This window comes from Catharus ustulatus, chromosome 10 (genome assembly GCF_009819885.2).
Source record: "Catharus ustulatus isolate bCatUst1 chromosome 10, bCatUst1.pri.v2, whole genome shotgun sequence".
NCBI classification, from domain to species: Eukaryota; Metazoa; Chordata; class Aves; order Passeriformes; family Turdidae; genus Catharus; species Catharus ustulatus.
The window spans coordinates 23,755,800-23,772,271 of record NC_046230.1 but is presented as its reverse complement, the minus strand read 5'-3'; the positions used below and the strand labels follow the sequence as shown (position 1 = coordinate 23,772,271).

The following is a 16,472-nucleotide window of genomic DNA, read 5'->3' as shown; positions in this document are numbered from 1 at the left end:
CCCGCCAAGGCTTGGGCCTACTATGGCTAACAGATCCACATCGGTAGTGACAAGCTGAGCAGTACTGGCAGTTCTGCTCTCTAGTTGTATTCCCACACTCCAGGAGTGCTGTGGCTTTAGTAAAGTCACTGGTGTCAGGGCAGAATCTCAGCGCTTCACATCTGGGGGTGTTTGAGCCCAAGTGAATGTGGCACCTGGGCATGGTGACAACATGGTGATAACCTGGTGACATTGTCATTCTGCGCAAGCAGCAAGGTGATTTTCTGAGGAGAGGTCTGGATTTCTCTGTGTTTTTTGAACAGCCACATCACAGGAGGTGTTCAAGCTCCAGTGCTTCACTGAGCAGCGTTACCTGGGCAGGAGATGCTATTTTCCAGGAGGAACAGCTCCAAGGAGCTCCTGAACCTTTCCACCAGCAGAATTAGCCCAGTAGCAGTGTGGACAAATAAAAAAGGACTGAAAAGTTGCTGCAAATTTTGATCAGGACACCTCTGGAGCCCGCAAGAACAGGGCAGGAGGTGTTTCTGCCACTCTCTTTGGACTGTACCTCTTGTCTGTGGTCATCTGGGCTTGCAGCAGTGTTTTTATGGAGGATTTCTCTGAAAATCTCTTGCAAGATCTTCCTGGGGTGACATCTGGGACAGAGGCTGGGCAGAGTGACAGGAACAAAGCAGGGATTTATTAAAACCCTTCACAGGATTCACCCTGGGCAGTGCCAGAGCCCAAACGTGGACCCAAGTCAGGAGTTTCACACTTTCATCAGTTCTGTTCCATTCCCACCTTGGGTTCATTGTCCCATCCCAGCTCCAGGCTCTGCAGTCCCACCCTCCCAGATTCTCTCCTCCATTCCCTGTTTGCACTTTTTGGGGTGGAGCTGCAGCGTGTCCTTGGTTCTGGGGCTGGAAAAGGATTGGTTTGTGTGCCTGAGCTGGGAGAGAGCCTGGAACACTTTGTGTGGAGCTCAGAGTCACACACCAGTGCAGGACAGAGTCTGGAAATATGAAAACTAAAACTGAAGGCATGAGCAGGAGCTGATTTTTGGGGAGCAGCAGCTGTGTGGATGGGCCAGCTCAGGTTCTGCACTCCCTGGACTCAGGGTTGTCTTTTTGTCTGTTTTTCTTTACCAGGGACCAGTTGTGACCCGATTGCAGATGGCAGCTGGTGCCACCCAGTGTCTCTGTCCTCTGGTGCCCTGAAGACATGCAAATGAGAAAGAAATGCAAGGGACAGCTCCTTTGTATAAAAAACACTATGTTATGCATAATATATAACCACCTTTTCTACCAAACTGCTGTTGGTTAGTTTTCTCTAACATGGCCTCTTTCTTTCCTGCATCTCCTGCCATCAGGTCAACAATAAAACAAAGGGGACAAAAAAAAAATTAAAAAAAAAAGAGTGAAAACAAAGAATTATTCTTTCTGTGACTTTTGAGAGAAACCAGGATATTTATGGATTTACTCTATTCCCTGTGAGAACAAGTTTCTGAGATGGTAATACACTGTCAAATATTTTTCAAGGTTAACAGTTTAGGGACAAAATTATGTTGCAAGTTGTTGGTGAGATTAATTAGAGTATTTCAGAGATATGGGAGAAAAATTGTTCCGGCAGCTGTTAGGGGGTGAGTAATCCCAACTCGAAGAGTAACTCTCCTTCAGTTCAGTCCTCCTCAGAGAAAATATTCCCATGTTTAAGGCATGCTCAGAGGCAGATAAAATGTGTATGTTTGGGCTGAGAAGAGCAGTGATGGGGAAGCAATTCTAGACACAACCCACACAGTCTCACAGCCAGAGCTGGGATGACCCCACAAAGCTTATTTTTAAATATTTTAAAATAAATATTTCCCTGAGCCAGAAAACACCAAAAATCTCCCAAAGGCAAAGAACGTAAAGGTGAGAGCCAGGCTCAGCAGAGCTCCCCTCAGCATCAGCCACCACTGGGAGGGCAGTGGGGACCTTATTATCCATCACTGATAGAAAAAATTATTGGACCAGTTAATAAAACATCAGGGACTGTTTGTGAAAATAATTGCAAGGTCCAGAGAGCTGTGAATATGAGAGATCTTAAATAAAAGAGAAAAAACCCACCAGCAACCCAGCACTTTAATCAAAGCACTGCAACCAATACACACATCTACCCATCTATCTATAATCTGATATTATTTTTAATCCCTTTTTTAAATCCCAGTCACTAATGAGGGATAATGCTGGATTGAGGAGGGCCAAAGAGATTTATTGATACCAACTCAGAGCTGTGGCTGTAAATCAGGACAGTGAAGAAGTATGCCACTGCTGGCTTATGTTCTCTTCCTGCAAGAGGACAGGGATGAATGAACAAGTGTGTGAATGAATGACTGAATAGATGAATGAATGAAAGAATGAATGCATCATCAAATAAATACATTAAAATACATTGCCAGCTCGCAGGGAGCTGGAGCTCTTCGGGGCCTTTGTATAAAGAGAGGCAACGGCGGCCTTGATTTATTATAAATTAAAATCTGCTTTGCCCAGTCCCTCCGAGTGTTTAATTTTTACTGAAGGTCAAAAGGTGCTGTGCATTTGGAGAAAATGCATCCCAGTGTGGCTCCTGTTTCTGGTGAGGAGCACTGAGCTCCTGCTGGGGCTGTGTGTGCTCAGGGAGGGACCCCGGGGTCCCCAGGGCCACCACAGGGTGACACAGCAGCACAGTCCCCCTGGCAGGACACTTCTGCTACAATAATCAGCAGAATAATAATAATAATTCTCCCTCCTGGCAGGGCTCAAGGCCCTCTCCTCCTTGCTGACCAGAAGCTCAGCCTGTCTTTCATGGAATTATGGAATTACAGAGTCAATTTTTTCATTTTTGCATTTTTTTACAGAGGAATTTTTTACATTAGCAGAGAGCCATTAAAAAGTCCAACCAGTCCCCCAGCACTGCCAAGGCCACCACTGAGTCCTGTCCAAAAATGCCACCTCCACACATCTTTCAAATCCTCTCAGGGATGATTATTCCACCAGTGCCAGAGCTGGACAACTCTTTTTTTCTGAATAAATTTTTCCCAATATCCAACCCCTCTCCTCTGTTGCAATTTGGGGCCATTTCCATTTGTGCTATCAAAGGCCAGGATTTGTGATCCCTCTCTGAAATTTAACTCTGGGCTTGCCTGCCAGGCAGCCAGGTGGCAGCTTGTCCTGGCCAGGGGTAGGAAGCACAGGTGGGATCCTGACAGGGACCCAGGGACAGTTGTGGCTTTCCCATCACAAGTGCCAGGTACACAAAGAACATTCCAAATCCCTCTGCCAGCTCCACTGTGCAGAAAACACCTCTGGAGCTTCATGGGACCAGTTTTATTCCCTTTGAGAAGACTGGGGTGATCCAAATTTAATTATTTTGTTGTTTTTCGGTTGTTGGGTTTTTTTTTTTTTCTGTTTTGAACTTTGCACTTGTATTTGATTCTTTGTCCCTCTTCTCCAAGGAGCTCCTGGAGGATGAAGCTCTTCTAGCTTGAGATGAAGGTCCTCCAAATGAGAGTACAGAGCCATGGCTGCCAATTTAATTAGCTCTCATGCATTCACATGCAGATGGAAGGATTTTTGGAAGGAGAGAATCTATTCAAGATGAATAAATTACTTCAGTTTTTAAATAACTAAACCAGCAGTTTTATTCCCTACTGCTAATATTTCTGTCAGTCTGGTCAAGGATAATGAAGCAAAATTCTGGAAAGGGTCACCCAAACCTTGGCTTTTTTTTTTTCTTAATTGCAAATGTTTCCATTCATAAAACCTACATCTGCAAGTACAAAATCAACAATTAAATGTTTGCCTTTTCTGTGTCCGTATTTCTCCAAGGAGAGAAGATTTTTACCCAGATTTCACTTCTAACATTGTGCTGAAGTTTCTGAAGGAAGAACAAGTCTCCTAAACTTTGTTCCTGTTATTTTTACCTGTAAATATGTTCTTTGCTGTTAATAGAATCAGAGTTTTCCTTCCATAATAAGGACTTTTTCCATGTGTCTCCATCATGGTTTGGAGTAGTTCCTTTTCTCCCAGATTTTGTAAGTTTGTAAGTTTATTTTGAACTTCTATTGAAAAGAAAAATGATGAAAACCCAACCCTATAAGGGAACATGGCTTATGGAATCAGAGAGAATGACCAAAGTATTATGGAAGATATTAGAGATACACAAAGAGCAGAGTGGAGTGTAGCAGGACCCAGGTTAGGTGTTTTGGGAAACCACTTCCAGCATGTGAGATCACTGCTAAAAGCAGGTGTTTACTCCAAAAGCTGCAGCGATGCTGCTCTGTCATGTCCCATGAAATCATCCCTGCTGCATCATGCTGTGTTACACCACACCGTGGATGTGTGGAGGGGAACCCAGCGCGGAGTAACAGGATGTGACAGACAACATTTAACAAAAATACTCACTTAGTTGACTCAGATCCTTGCCATCAGCTCGAATCAGGGAGCGTGCTTGCAAATGAGGCTGACAGATGGATGTGAATTCACCCAGGAACAGCATCCAGTGGAAATCTGAAAGTTCCTTGTTCTGTACCTGGTCCTCGTCCTGTCGATGGTTTTTGTGCCCAGCTCCTCTTTCTCAGCATTTCCTCCCCTGCTGTGAGTAGTGAGACGGGTTGGTTGTCATTTATTTTGACATAACTCGTGACTTTCACATGAGGGATTAATCACAGACTTGGTACAGAAGTGCTGTCAGTTGACAGCTGATGGAATTGCTGTAAACAGTTTTTATATGAGCAGAATTGTGAACTACTCAGGAAGGTGTTTGGACTCTGTATTTATGTTTAGAGAGGGACTATTTTAGGGAGCAAGAGGCTTATCTCTGAAGACACCTCTATTTTGCAATGTGACAAAGTCTTTTTGATGGACTTGAAAATATGGAGACTTGGTTATTGCTCTTGAAGGAGCTGTTTTATGGTAATACTTCTAAAAAAAGGTTTAGGAAATAAGTGCATGTTTATGGAGAAAAAAATCAAATATAAGCCAGGCAGCTCAGGTGCAGAACTTGCCATACCTGGATTTTTATAAATATTAGTCCTGACCTAGATGGCAACTTCCAACCCACAGGAATAGCTACAGAGCCATGGTGTGTTTGGGCACAATTTGTCCTGGCAGAAATTAGGATAAGGGATCCTCATTCCAGGTATTAAAAAGGGTTTCAGGGGTGCTGGTGGAGATAGTCTAGGAAAATCTGACTGCTGAACTGTGAACAAATTTACATGCGGACTTGAAGCTTCTCCTCCTTATGAGAAACAAGACAACCAGGAGTTTTCAGGATTCTAAAAAGAAATCTATAGATGCGAGAAAAAACTTCGTGTTTTGTCAGCAATTCATAGAATCCATGGTCCTTTGTCCTCCCAGTCTTTGCAGAGTGAATTTTCAAGACTCTTCTCATTCAGGCATTTGTGGTTCAGTGTCCCATCAGTTCACAGCCTTTGTCCAGATGCATTTTTTGGGAATTGCAGTACATGCCAGCAGTGATGCTGATGATGGAAGGTGCACCTGGGGAATACAGGTGCAGATGGAAGGTGCATCTTAGGGCTCATTTCAGGGCTGAAATGCCCACAGGTCCTGCCTGGTGGCCTCAGCACTCTGCCCTAAGGATGCTGAGGAACAAAAGCTGTGATAGAATCATGGAATGCCCTGAATTGGAAGGGACCCACAGGGATCGTCCAGTCCAGCCCCTGGCCCTGCACAGACTCCCCAACAATCCCCCCCTGTCCAAACCCTCCTGGAGCTCTGGCAGCCTGGGGGCTGTGCCCATTCCCTGGGGAGCCTGGGCAGTGCCCAGCACCTCTGGGGGAAGAGCCCTGATATCCAACCTCTGGCTAATGCAACCCACACAGAGTGAATGTGGAAAATTCAACCTGTGCAAAAAGAAAGGAACAGCACTGACCATCTGTTTCCTTTGGTTTGTGCCATGTTAGCTGATACTAGAAGCTTGTATAATATTTGAGGGATTAATTCTTCATGGCTCTGGGGAAATTTGGGAGGATGCCTGCTTTGCAAGCCCCCCAAACGCCCCTGGGTGGGCCCCCTGCCCACGCTGGCTCCCTGAGCTGTGCTGTCACTGGGTTTGTGTGATGCTGTTCACTCAGCCCAGGGGAGCTGGGATGAATAAATCCTTATCCAGAGGGGAAGTACCAGCTCTGGGAGAAAAAAAACCCAATGCCCAAAGGGCTCATGCCCACCCTGGGGAGCTGCTGGGCATCGAGGAGCCCCCACCTGCTGCTGGCTCTGCAGCACTGGCACATCCCTGCTGCAACCCTGCCTTTACCAGACATCCCATGAAGTGCCAAAACACGTTAAAATAATGCCTCTTCTTGCTCACACCAATGTCTCCAGCAGCTTTTAAGGAGAGGTTTCTGCCCATCTCCCAAGACATTCTGCCATTGGAATCTGCCTGACTTTGGAATTTGGTGTTCCAAGTGTTTTGTGGAAGAAATCTTTTGAGCAAGTGTGTTATTAACTTCTTACCTAATGAAAAATAATAAAAGAGTGATTAAACAATTAATACTAGATGTTGCTTAACAGTTGTAAGAGGTTTACTTAATAGTTTTCTGACACATTTTCCCCCCTAATTTAGGAATAAAATAGACATAATTGAGCATGCTGTTCTGAAGCTCCAAATTACACTGTGAAGAGAATTGAAGGAAAGACATTTCTTTGATTTGAATATTTTTCTCATTAACAGGACGTTCAGAATAAAGCAGAAATATTTGATGCACAGAGCCTGTGGCAGTATCAAGTTAACACTGGCGTGCTCCCGCGTTTTACCTCATGTTTACAAATCACTCCGAAAAGAAAGGTCACATCTTTCATCACAAAATGGAAACTTTTTCACAGCAAACAATTGGATTTTCAGCACTCCATTTGAAGTGGAGTTCAGTGTGCAGAGTGAGAGCCCAAGGCAGTGGGATGAGGTAGCTGAGCAGAGCTGTGCTCTCGAGGGGTTGGGTACCACAAACTCTGAGTAAGGGCTCTCTCAGCTGTATCAAGGCATCCTGCTGTTCTGAAACAGGGAATCTGAATTGAAATTGTTTGGAGAAGAGAATAAATAAGGTTTGAGTAGGTGTTGGAGTGCAGTCTTGGCTCACAACCATGTCAGGGTTGAGACACTGCTGCCTGTCTGGCTCAGGATGCTGCAGGACAAGTCAGCCTGAAGGGCAGGAGAGCCACAGTGACCTGCAGAGTGTTAAACCACATTCCTCCTCTGAAGAGTCTTCTCTGTTTTATCTCCTCTGTGCCTCCACCATGGCCTTCTAGCTCTATTCTTCTTCTGATTTTTTTTGTGTGTTTTGACAAAGTGAATTTACTTGGCAGCTGGAAAAAAAAACCCAATTTTTTTCCCAGGTAGAAAATACAGCTTGGTAGCTCCTCAAGCAAAATACTCCCCATGTAATTTCTTCTGTTTCTCTCTCCCTCCCATTCCGTCTGCTCCAAGCAGAGGAGCAGCCCTGAAGTCCTTTTTGTCTGGGTGAGGGAATTTCTGCCTCCCTGGGAGCAGTTCCCACCCACCCCTGGGTGCAGACAGGAGCTGGACCAGGGGCTGTGCGTGGATGTGACCAGAGCTCAGTGCTCAGAACTCCTCCTCACCCTCCCCTGGGCTCTGCTGAGAGTTACTCTTGAGACAGTGAAGTGAAATCAGAGGAGTGACCAGGAAATATCACTGGCTCTGTTCTTCCTTCCCCTCCACTGGTTGCACAGAATCAGCTGCCCCCAAGGAGTCTCCCAGGCAGTGACACTGAGAGGACACAGCTTTACCCCTGGCCAGCCTTTACACCTGGCTCCTGGAGAAATCACTGATATGGGAAGATGCACAGGTTGCCTGCAGCTCTGGCACATACTGCATGGCATGGCACACACGTAAGTGAGATTGATTCGAGTTCTGGGCATCATCAGTACAATAAAAACTGTGATTTTTTTTCTTTTTTTTAGTTCAGACCTACAGGCCATTGCAGAGAAGAGTAATCATAAGACAGAAACGAGTTCCCTAGTTAAAAATTAATTCCCTAGACTAAAAATATAATCAAACGATGTCTACAGTATTTTATGAAGAGCTGGGAGGATAATAAAATTTAAAGCAGTGCAACATTTGCATTTTGTTCATTTCTATCCATATTTTTCCGTAGACTGCCTTTCTCTGTGCTTGTTAATCATATGCACTGCTACAGTCCTGGCATTTTAAGATCACTGTTCACATCAAGATTGAAAGGAAACTAATTACAATCACATTTCAGGGTGGTTGTTCAAAGCTCGTTCGGCGCCGGCTACAGCACGGGAGCCTTGACCTTTATTTGTAAGCATGAAAATAAGGTAAAGATGAAAGATTGGTTTTCCTGCAGCTTGTACTGAGGGATCAGGAGGCCCTCTGGAGAGGCAGAGGTGTGGGAAGCCTCTCTCCTCTCCTCCTCTCCCATGCTGGCAGCAGAGGCCAGTAGTGCTATGCAGAAGCTCTGCTCCACTGCAGCGAGGGGTGAACGAAAGCTCCGCGGTGTTTTTCAGCTCTCCCTCCTGCTGGAAGAACGTGGGAAGAACCAGCAGAACCGAGGAGTCTTTTTGACCCCCGTGCAGAGCTTTGCAGGGATTTGTTTGCAGCGCCTGGTGCTGCTCTCTGTGCTCTGGTGGTTGAGGAATTGGCATGTGGCAGCTCCAAGCAGTGCCACAGCCTCTTCTGCCACTCATTCCAATACCTAACAACACTCTCAGCACTCAGGTGGATGCACTGGGGCACAATAAGGTCCCTCAAACCTTAGGGAGTGCCGGTAATCCTAATGCAATCCCTGATTTCACTCAATGGGAATGCATTGAGAGTGTGCTGGATGGCAGATTTATCCCACAGGTTTCAGCTTCTGTGCGCCTGAATTCTCCAAACTGCTGTTTTATTAAATTTGTGCTGTGCTGAGAACGAGCTGAGGGTTGGTGACACAAATGGGTTTCAGCCAGGAGCTGCTGACGGGGGGTTGTTCCCAAATGCTCCTTTCAGAGTCGCTGCCCACTGTTCAAAGCTGAGCCACGGCGAGTGCTGACCCCAAAGACCCTCTGAGCTTCCACCCATCCTGGATTATCACAGGAAGGAATTAATTGAGGAGAAGTTCCCCAGCCCTGAAGAGAAACAACCCCATTCTCCTCCCACTGTGTGTTTGCCCTGCACAATCACTGCTGTGCCTGGCCCCTTGTCCAGGCAATCTCTGCTGCAGCCCTGATGTCCAGTGGGTTTTTTGGCAGGATCTGCCAGGTAATTTGTATCTCCTGGCTGGAAAAACTCTATTTAGGGCACCAAGCAGTGAGAGAAGGGAAACTCATCTGACACCCACCACCTCAGCCTGCTGCAGGCAGAGGACACAGACCTTGCATGCTGCTGGGACCCGGGATGCCACTCAAACCGAGAAGAAAAGATGATTCTGCAACACTTTTTTGTGGTGTATTCTCCTTCTTTCTACATTCTTCAAAGCACAGATTTACCCAGGCAAATATTTACAGAAACTGAAGGAAAAAAATAGACTGGTGTTATAGACACTGCAGCAGTGAACTTCTAATTACAATCCACGAAGTATTTATGAATAAATTTATCTATTATTTGTCTAGTTCGAGCACTGCGTACACTTTGCCTTGTACCATTACACGCTGAAGGAAACAATATGCAGCATGAAAATGAAAACAATTTGACTTAATTATTTACACCATTACCGCCACTTTGAATTAGGCCTTCCATTTCTTTGGGATTTTGTAAAATTTAACTGGCAATTACGCTTGCTTAATTAATTTTATTTATCTACTACTACAATGTGATCAAAACAAAAAACCTACCAGAATGCAAAGTACAGGCTGTGTCCCCTAATTGTAAATGTTGCTTTTAAGCCTTTATGATAAAAATGTAGTATTTTGCACCATTTCATTTCAAGCGTATCTGGCCATGCTCCAGTACTATTTAAGTGTAAACAGGAAAAGCCTTGGAGGACGAGTAATCACACTTAAATGACACAAAGATCATTATAATGATGTTCCAAAAACATGGCAAAATTAGATATTGCAGAACTGTTTTCTTCTCTGAAGTGTTCCACCAGATGGTGAAGAGTGCTGAAACCGTAGATCCGCGAGAGGGGAGGAAAAACATCCCCACACTTCCCTCACGCTCCCGTCCCAGCTCGTCTCAAGTGGCACCTCACACCTTGGCTCTGTCAAACCTCCGAGCTCGAGATGCCACCGAGGTGTTTGAGTGCTGAATCACAGCCTGGGGAAGCCCTGCTTTGTTCCATTAAAGTTGTCAAGCGGATTTATTTGGAGCCGAGGAGGAACGAGCGCGTCAGCAGAAGTTATGGCGGTAATTTGTGAAACTCTTAATGAGATATTTTCAGAGCTCATAAAGAGGAAGAGCCGTGTCATTGAATTACTGCACAATGAGTGCATTTTGATACAGGAAAAGAGTTGGGCTTTTATCTGAGATGGCACTGCATCAGTGGGGATGTGTCAGGGAGTATTTAAAAGGGTCTAACAAGGGTTATGTAAATGTGGTTTATATAAGTGGGGAGATGTCTCTGTGTGTTGCTGCTCTGCAAAATGGCCACAAATGAGGTGAGTCTGCACCTTTATCACCATTTCTCTTCCTTTCCAAAAGACTTGACAAAGTTGCTTTCCACAGGACCTGCTATGTCTTCAGATGTCATTATATTTTTGTTATTTTTTTGTTATTAGAAATATCTGAGAAATATCTAGAAAATTGGAATTACTCATTAAAGGAACACCTAATTTTGTTACTTTAACATTGGTCAGGGGGTTCTACTTTTAGAAATATTGGTGTACCTCTAGTACCTGCCATCCATCCATCCATCCATCCATCCATCCATCCATCCATCCATCCATCCATCCATCCATCCATCCATCCCCTCCTGAATTTCTAATCTCTTTTAATTTCTATTCTGGGGAATCCATAAATGAACAAGGTGATTTATTGGGGTGCTGTGATTTCTGCTGACCCATTCCCAGCCCTAGCTCCCTTTGGAAATCCTGACATGTCCTGGGGGACAGCGAAGTAACAGTGGGGACAAGGGCTGTGCTCTGGAGAAGATTTGGGCTGGGATGCACTGAACAAAGGAGAAGAGAGTGTAAAACCTTCCACCTTCCTGAAATGTTTGATGTAAATGTATTTCCAAGCCTTCCACCTTCCTGAAATATTCATTTTCTTAACATTTCCTCAGGAACACACATGACAAATCCAGATCCACAGAAAACTCGTCCTTTTTCACTGAAAGATCCTGAAATGGAAGGTGACTTCATCCCCGACTGGCAGTCATTCTAATTCCATGCTGAGCAAGGGAACAGCCTCTTATTCACTGTGTTACAAATATTTTTGAGCTGAATGTTCACAGTGTCCGAAGAACGGCCCACATGCTGCATTTGCTGCACTTCCATTATTCAGAGCTAGCAATAAAAATCATGCAAAATTCTCACATCTATCCCAACTCAATGGACATTTGGAAATGGGGCTTGCAAACGGGAGAGGGTGAGTACAATATCAGCAATCCAGTTTATCCGTTTGCATCCAGCTCATCTGCTTAAGTGAGAAGCCTGTGCATGGCTGGTTTTCAATGGCCTGTGTTAAATGAAGGCTGATTTCACCCCCCTGCCTCGAGGACAGAGGACCATTTGCTGAGCAGCCACTGTAGGTGACATTAAATGTCATCCCAACCACCCCTCCCAGGTGGCATTGGATGGAAAGTATCCCATAATCTTAAAAATTAACTCTGAACCAGCGGGAGCTTGCACTGATCCCACGTTGTTCCCAAGCGAAATGACTCGATTTTGGAAAAGCATTATTGTCTTTTCGCTCGACACGGATTATTCTCTTTTTAAAAAGGCTCTTCTAGCAATGCCAAATCTTTCCAAAAACTTGATTTACCAACAAAACCACTTTACAATAATTAGTAACCTCCCTGTCTTGAGGAAGGCAAAGGTTTTATTCTGCTGTCTGAGCTTAATTATGTTTTCAGAGCCGTGTCATGGGCGCTCAGATGAAATTCTTGCTTTGTGTGCAAGAAAGTCACACCACATTTGCATTTGTTTGACAGAAGCCCTGATCTCATCCAATATGGAGTGCTTGAATTTGGCAATGCTCCCGTTGGACATCTATTTTATATTCTGCCTAAATTCCAGGCAAAATATCATTCCTTGCACTTAAATGCTGCTACCTTTGAGGGAGGGAATAAAGCCTGGTCCATGCAAATGAAATCCTCGGTGGGGCTGTGCATCAGAGCTCTGTCTCCACCAGCCAGCAGAGGCTGCTCTGATGCTAATGATTCATTATTAAATCATTCATTATTTTCAGTAATAAAGCACACGGAGGAAATCAAACACAAATATTGAAATGATGAAACCATCGATGAGCCAGAATGCCATGGGATGTGCCATGTGGGAGTAGGTTGGGAAGCAGCAGTCCCTAACCCAAGTCTTCTGGACAACCTGCTGCCCACGGGATTTTCCAAGGCTGGGATGTGGCCAGGTGGGCTCCAGGAACAGCAGAGCACATTCTGCTTCTGTGAGATGGTAAGAACTGGGATTACTCTTCTAGCATATAAATTCTGTCACTCCAGACCTTAAAAACCCAGGGTTTGCTCAACGAGGAGAGCTGTGGATTTTAATTGGATACTTGAAATAAACGGATTGTCTGCCCTAACTTAGCAAACGGGATTTTTTTTCTTTCCCAGTTATTAATTTCCTTAAATGTAAAGTGACATCTAAAATGAAAACAGTTTATTGCTTGCCAGGAGCAAAGCCAGCCTAATTTAAGAAATCCAGAATTAAAGCTTTTGAAGCATATCGGGGCATGTTTATAAAACAATTATCATTGCAAACGTTCTCTCTGCTCAATGCAGCCTCTTCAGGCCACCTCCAGAGCCTGAAACTTCATCACCAGTCATCCCCAGCCCGAAATGTTTCATCAATTCCGTAAAATCAGGTCATCCTTTGATTGCAGCTTCCCTCTGTAGACCCAGGCGTTGAATCCCAAACTGAACTCACCTAGAATATATTTGATGCCAAAAAAAAATTAGCTCACTGTTTAATATTAAGTATTAGGCACATTATTAATAACTGACAGCAGACAAAGGAGTGCAGTGACCTCTCCAACAGAGCATTTAAATCTTTGCACAACATGCTCTGCTTGTGCTAGGCTGGTTTCACAAACAACAGCTGTGGAGTTCGTTAACATATGAATCCCCTTGAGGTAATTTGGAGGAGCCAAATGTGCTAAACTAAACACCTCATTAAAACAGTACTTTAAAAAACAAAACAAACCAAGAAAACCCAACCCCAACCCCAACCCCAAACTAATTTCACATTCCACTTCCACATGTGCAGGTTCTATTATGTGGAATTCATTCAGCTTGGTGGCTGGAAATAGTGGGGGTTAAAATCAGTAATGTGAGTTTTTCTCTGCTAAGATGCACTTGAGACTAAAGTGCCTTTGAAGTGTGTTTGTCACAAAGAAGCAATTAACTGAGGACAATAATGTTTTCTTTTCCTCCATGTTACTGAGCACGGGACACAAGTTTGTACTCAAGTATGCAGGACCCCATCTCCCTTGAGTCTGGGGAGAGAACGGAGATAACAAAAGGGGCTCTCACAATTTTTATGAAAGTTTTTTGAAAGTTTTATGAAAGTTTTAGCTTCCATATTTTCCATATTCTGTACTGCATTAGTATATAACTCTGAGCTCCATACAATGTGTTCCAGGTTCTCCTCACAGTATTTTCAGATTTTGAAAATTACCCAAAAGGCAAATAACTGGGAATTTTTTTGGATGCTAGAGTCTTATGAAGCAACAGCCCATTTTCCTTCAGGATATTGTGGTTTAAGGTTCTCCTGAATGGTCTCGAATTATGGGATGCTATAGAGCTCTTAGGTTTTTTATTTTTTTCCTCAGAAAAATCTTATTTTAATGCTCTATTTTATGTTTCCTTTATCAGGAAAACATCAACCTAATTAGCAACGATAATTTGGAACTTCCATAAGAAACCTTTCACATGGATAAAAACAACAGAAGTTGGGTAACATTGAGACACTTATGCATGCTCCATAGTTTTTATTTTCCTTTTTAAAACCTTTATTCCTGAAGCTTATGCAAGGAACTTGGTTTTAGGGAGCTGCAAAAAAAAAATCTTATGCCTACAATCTTATTTTTGTTCGCTTTAAAGCATAGCTTTATAACATGCCGGAATTTCCTCAAGGTTTTGTAAATACTCGTCTGAATTCCTCCCAGGTATTAGTATGTCATCCAAAAACCAGAAAATACTATTTATTCTCTGCAGGATTCAATCCATTCGTCTTTGAAATCCTGCAGGTAACTGGCTCCCCCCAGGGTAATCTTTCCCACTTCAATAGGCACGAATGTGTGAGTTCAGTCAGAATTAGTGTGTTTTTAAAATTCTGATTCCTACGGTGCTGCCAGGCTTTGGGCAGGCACAGTTTGGAAAAGTCTATTCCCTCTGCCAGTTCCCGAGGTAAATCCTGTGGTTTGGGGATTTTAATGGGCACACAGAGTGCAGAACCTGCCCTGACTTCCACATGTACAATCAGTCCCACTCCTCCAACGCCTGTTATTGCTTTTGCACGGTGCCTTTGCCTGTGTTCTGCACAATTATACCTCTAACAAGTGGAAATATTCTTGCCACTTTTCCTTCAGCACAGTTTTTGGCTTGGTAAATCCAGCTTTCACTCCTCCCCTTGGCATTATCGTGCTGCTTCTCAACCTGGCTCCAAGTTTTTGCCCGATTTTTGTAATTTAACAGCTTTAACAGCGAAGGTACCAAGAGCTTCCAGTGCTCCTGCCCTTCCTGGGATTTGTGCATCCCATTTTCTGGGGCAAACGCTGTGTGATAACCTCTGGGATGATCCAAGCAGTGCCTTTAGCATCCTCACTCTCTCCCAGCCTGTGAACATGGTGTGACCAACATTATTGATTTTTAAATGCTGCCACATTTGAGAGGCTTAAACTGAGCTCCACACATTCACCACTGGCAGTTCCTTCATCCACCCAACACCCAGCAGCTTCTTTCTCAGTTTGGGGAATTATACACAAACAACAAATTGATTTCTGAAAGTCTTTCTCGTAGAATTACCATAACAACAAGGACAGTCATTTAAAGCAAGCCAAAAATGCAGAATTTCTGGGCTGGCTCCTTATTTGCAACTTAAATTGTTCTAAGCAGGAATTTGTGGTAGGCACATGATGTTTTGCAGAGGCTTTGTAAGGACTTCAGAATCCATCTTGCTGCCTTTGGAAAACCCAAGGCTGAGCACTGCAACTGCAGCATAAATCTTTAAACTGTATTTTTACTTACCAGTAAAAATTTCTTTGCATAGATGTGTTTTCGACAGCAGTTGCATAAAATACTGCTCATAATAAGAAGGTTTTGAAGTCTTCCACTCTTTTCATATATCTGGAAAGTCTCATAAACGTCTTTTTATCTATGAGTTTATTTTTTAAAGTCCATTTTTCAGTGCTGTTTTTCTGATGAGCTAAAAAAATAACCATCAAACCCCACAAAACAGACTGAAAAGACAGTGGCAACCTAAGAAGGAGCTGCTCCAAAGCTGAAGGTTTTTAATGGAAAGCTCTAATTTTGGATCCTAATACAAACCTGAGAATCGGCTGCCACACAATTGCAAACTTAAATCATCACCGAGTGAAACCAAGAGGTTCAGATTATGCCTTTTTTTGAGTTAAACCCTTGCCTAAGTTCCTCGTGCCTCTTTCTGCCTGCAGTCAGTGCCTCCCAAGAGCAGCTCTCTCCTTTGACAAGAGACAAATTTGGCTCTCAGAGCTGCCCTGCCTTGCTCTGAAAGATGAAATTTCATTTGAGGCATTTCCACCAGCTCCTGATGGTGTTTAACCATCTTTCTCCCACGCTGGAGCAGAGAGCAATAAAGGAGCAGGTCACCACAAAATGGATTAAGAGCAAACTCACATGTGTCACACCAAAGTTCACCGTTGACTGAAAGTAAAATAGATTTAAAACTCTTTTCAGGGCAGCAAGATTCTAGAGGAACAGATCAAATTACTTACTTTTATATTGCCATAAAGCTACAGAGACATTTTCTGTCTCTTGTGTGTTTTGAAAGCATCACAATTTTGTCTGAGGGCCAAATGAGTTAATAATAATAAAAATAATAAAAGTGATATTAAAGCCAAGCAAGACTATTAGGAAACAACTGAGAATTAATAAGCATATTTTAAAAATAAATGACTGTGACCTTTTACCTTACAGAGTTAGGTTTAATTATAGTAATACTTTCACCTCCAGATTATTCAAATTATCAATTTTTTGATTTTTAGCAGAACTTCTACATTGCTCATAGAGTTCTATTGGGTATCTCTGTTATTCATGAAATTAAAGAGCTAAAATGATATTAATTAAGGAAGAAACAAATATATTCAGCCCATAAAACAAGCAGGGCACGAATGAAAAAGAAATATAGAGA

At 43.4% G+C, this 16,472-nt stretch overlaps 1 long non-coding RNA gene across 5 annotated transcripts in view; it reads left to right on the top strand.

Annotated features, from left to right (window-relative positions):
* The window catches only part of LOC117000604, a 43,154-nt gene extending 29,017 nt beyond the window's left edge, over nt 1-14,137 (top strand). The window contains exons 1-3 of one of the 5 annotated variants that reach the window (XR_004418827.1): nt 6,332-9,231; nt 10,050-11,496; nt 12,319-14,137. This is a non-coding gene — a long non-coding RNA (uncharacterized LOC117000604). Of the gene's footprint in view, nt 1-6,331; nt 11,497-12,318 lie in introns of those variants that run through there. The other 4 variants (XR_004418824.1, XR_004418826.1, XR_004418825.1 and 1 more) reach the window with 4 other exon arrangements.
* The last annotated feature ends 2,335 nt before the right edge of the window (nt 14,138-16,472 follow it).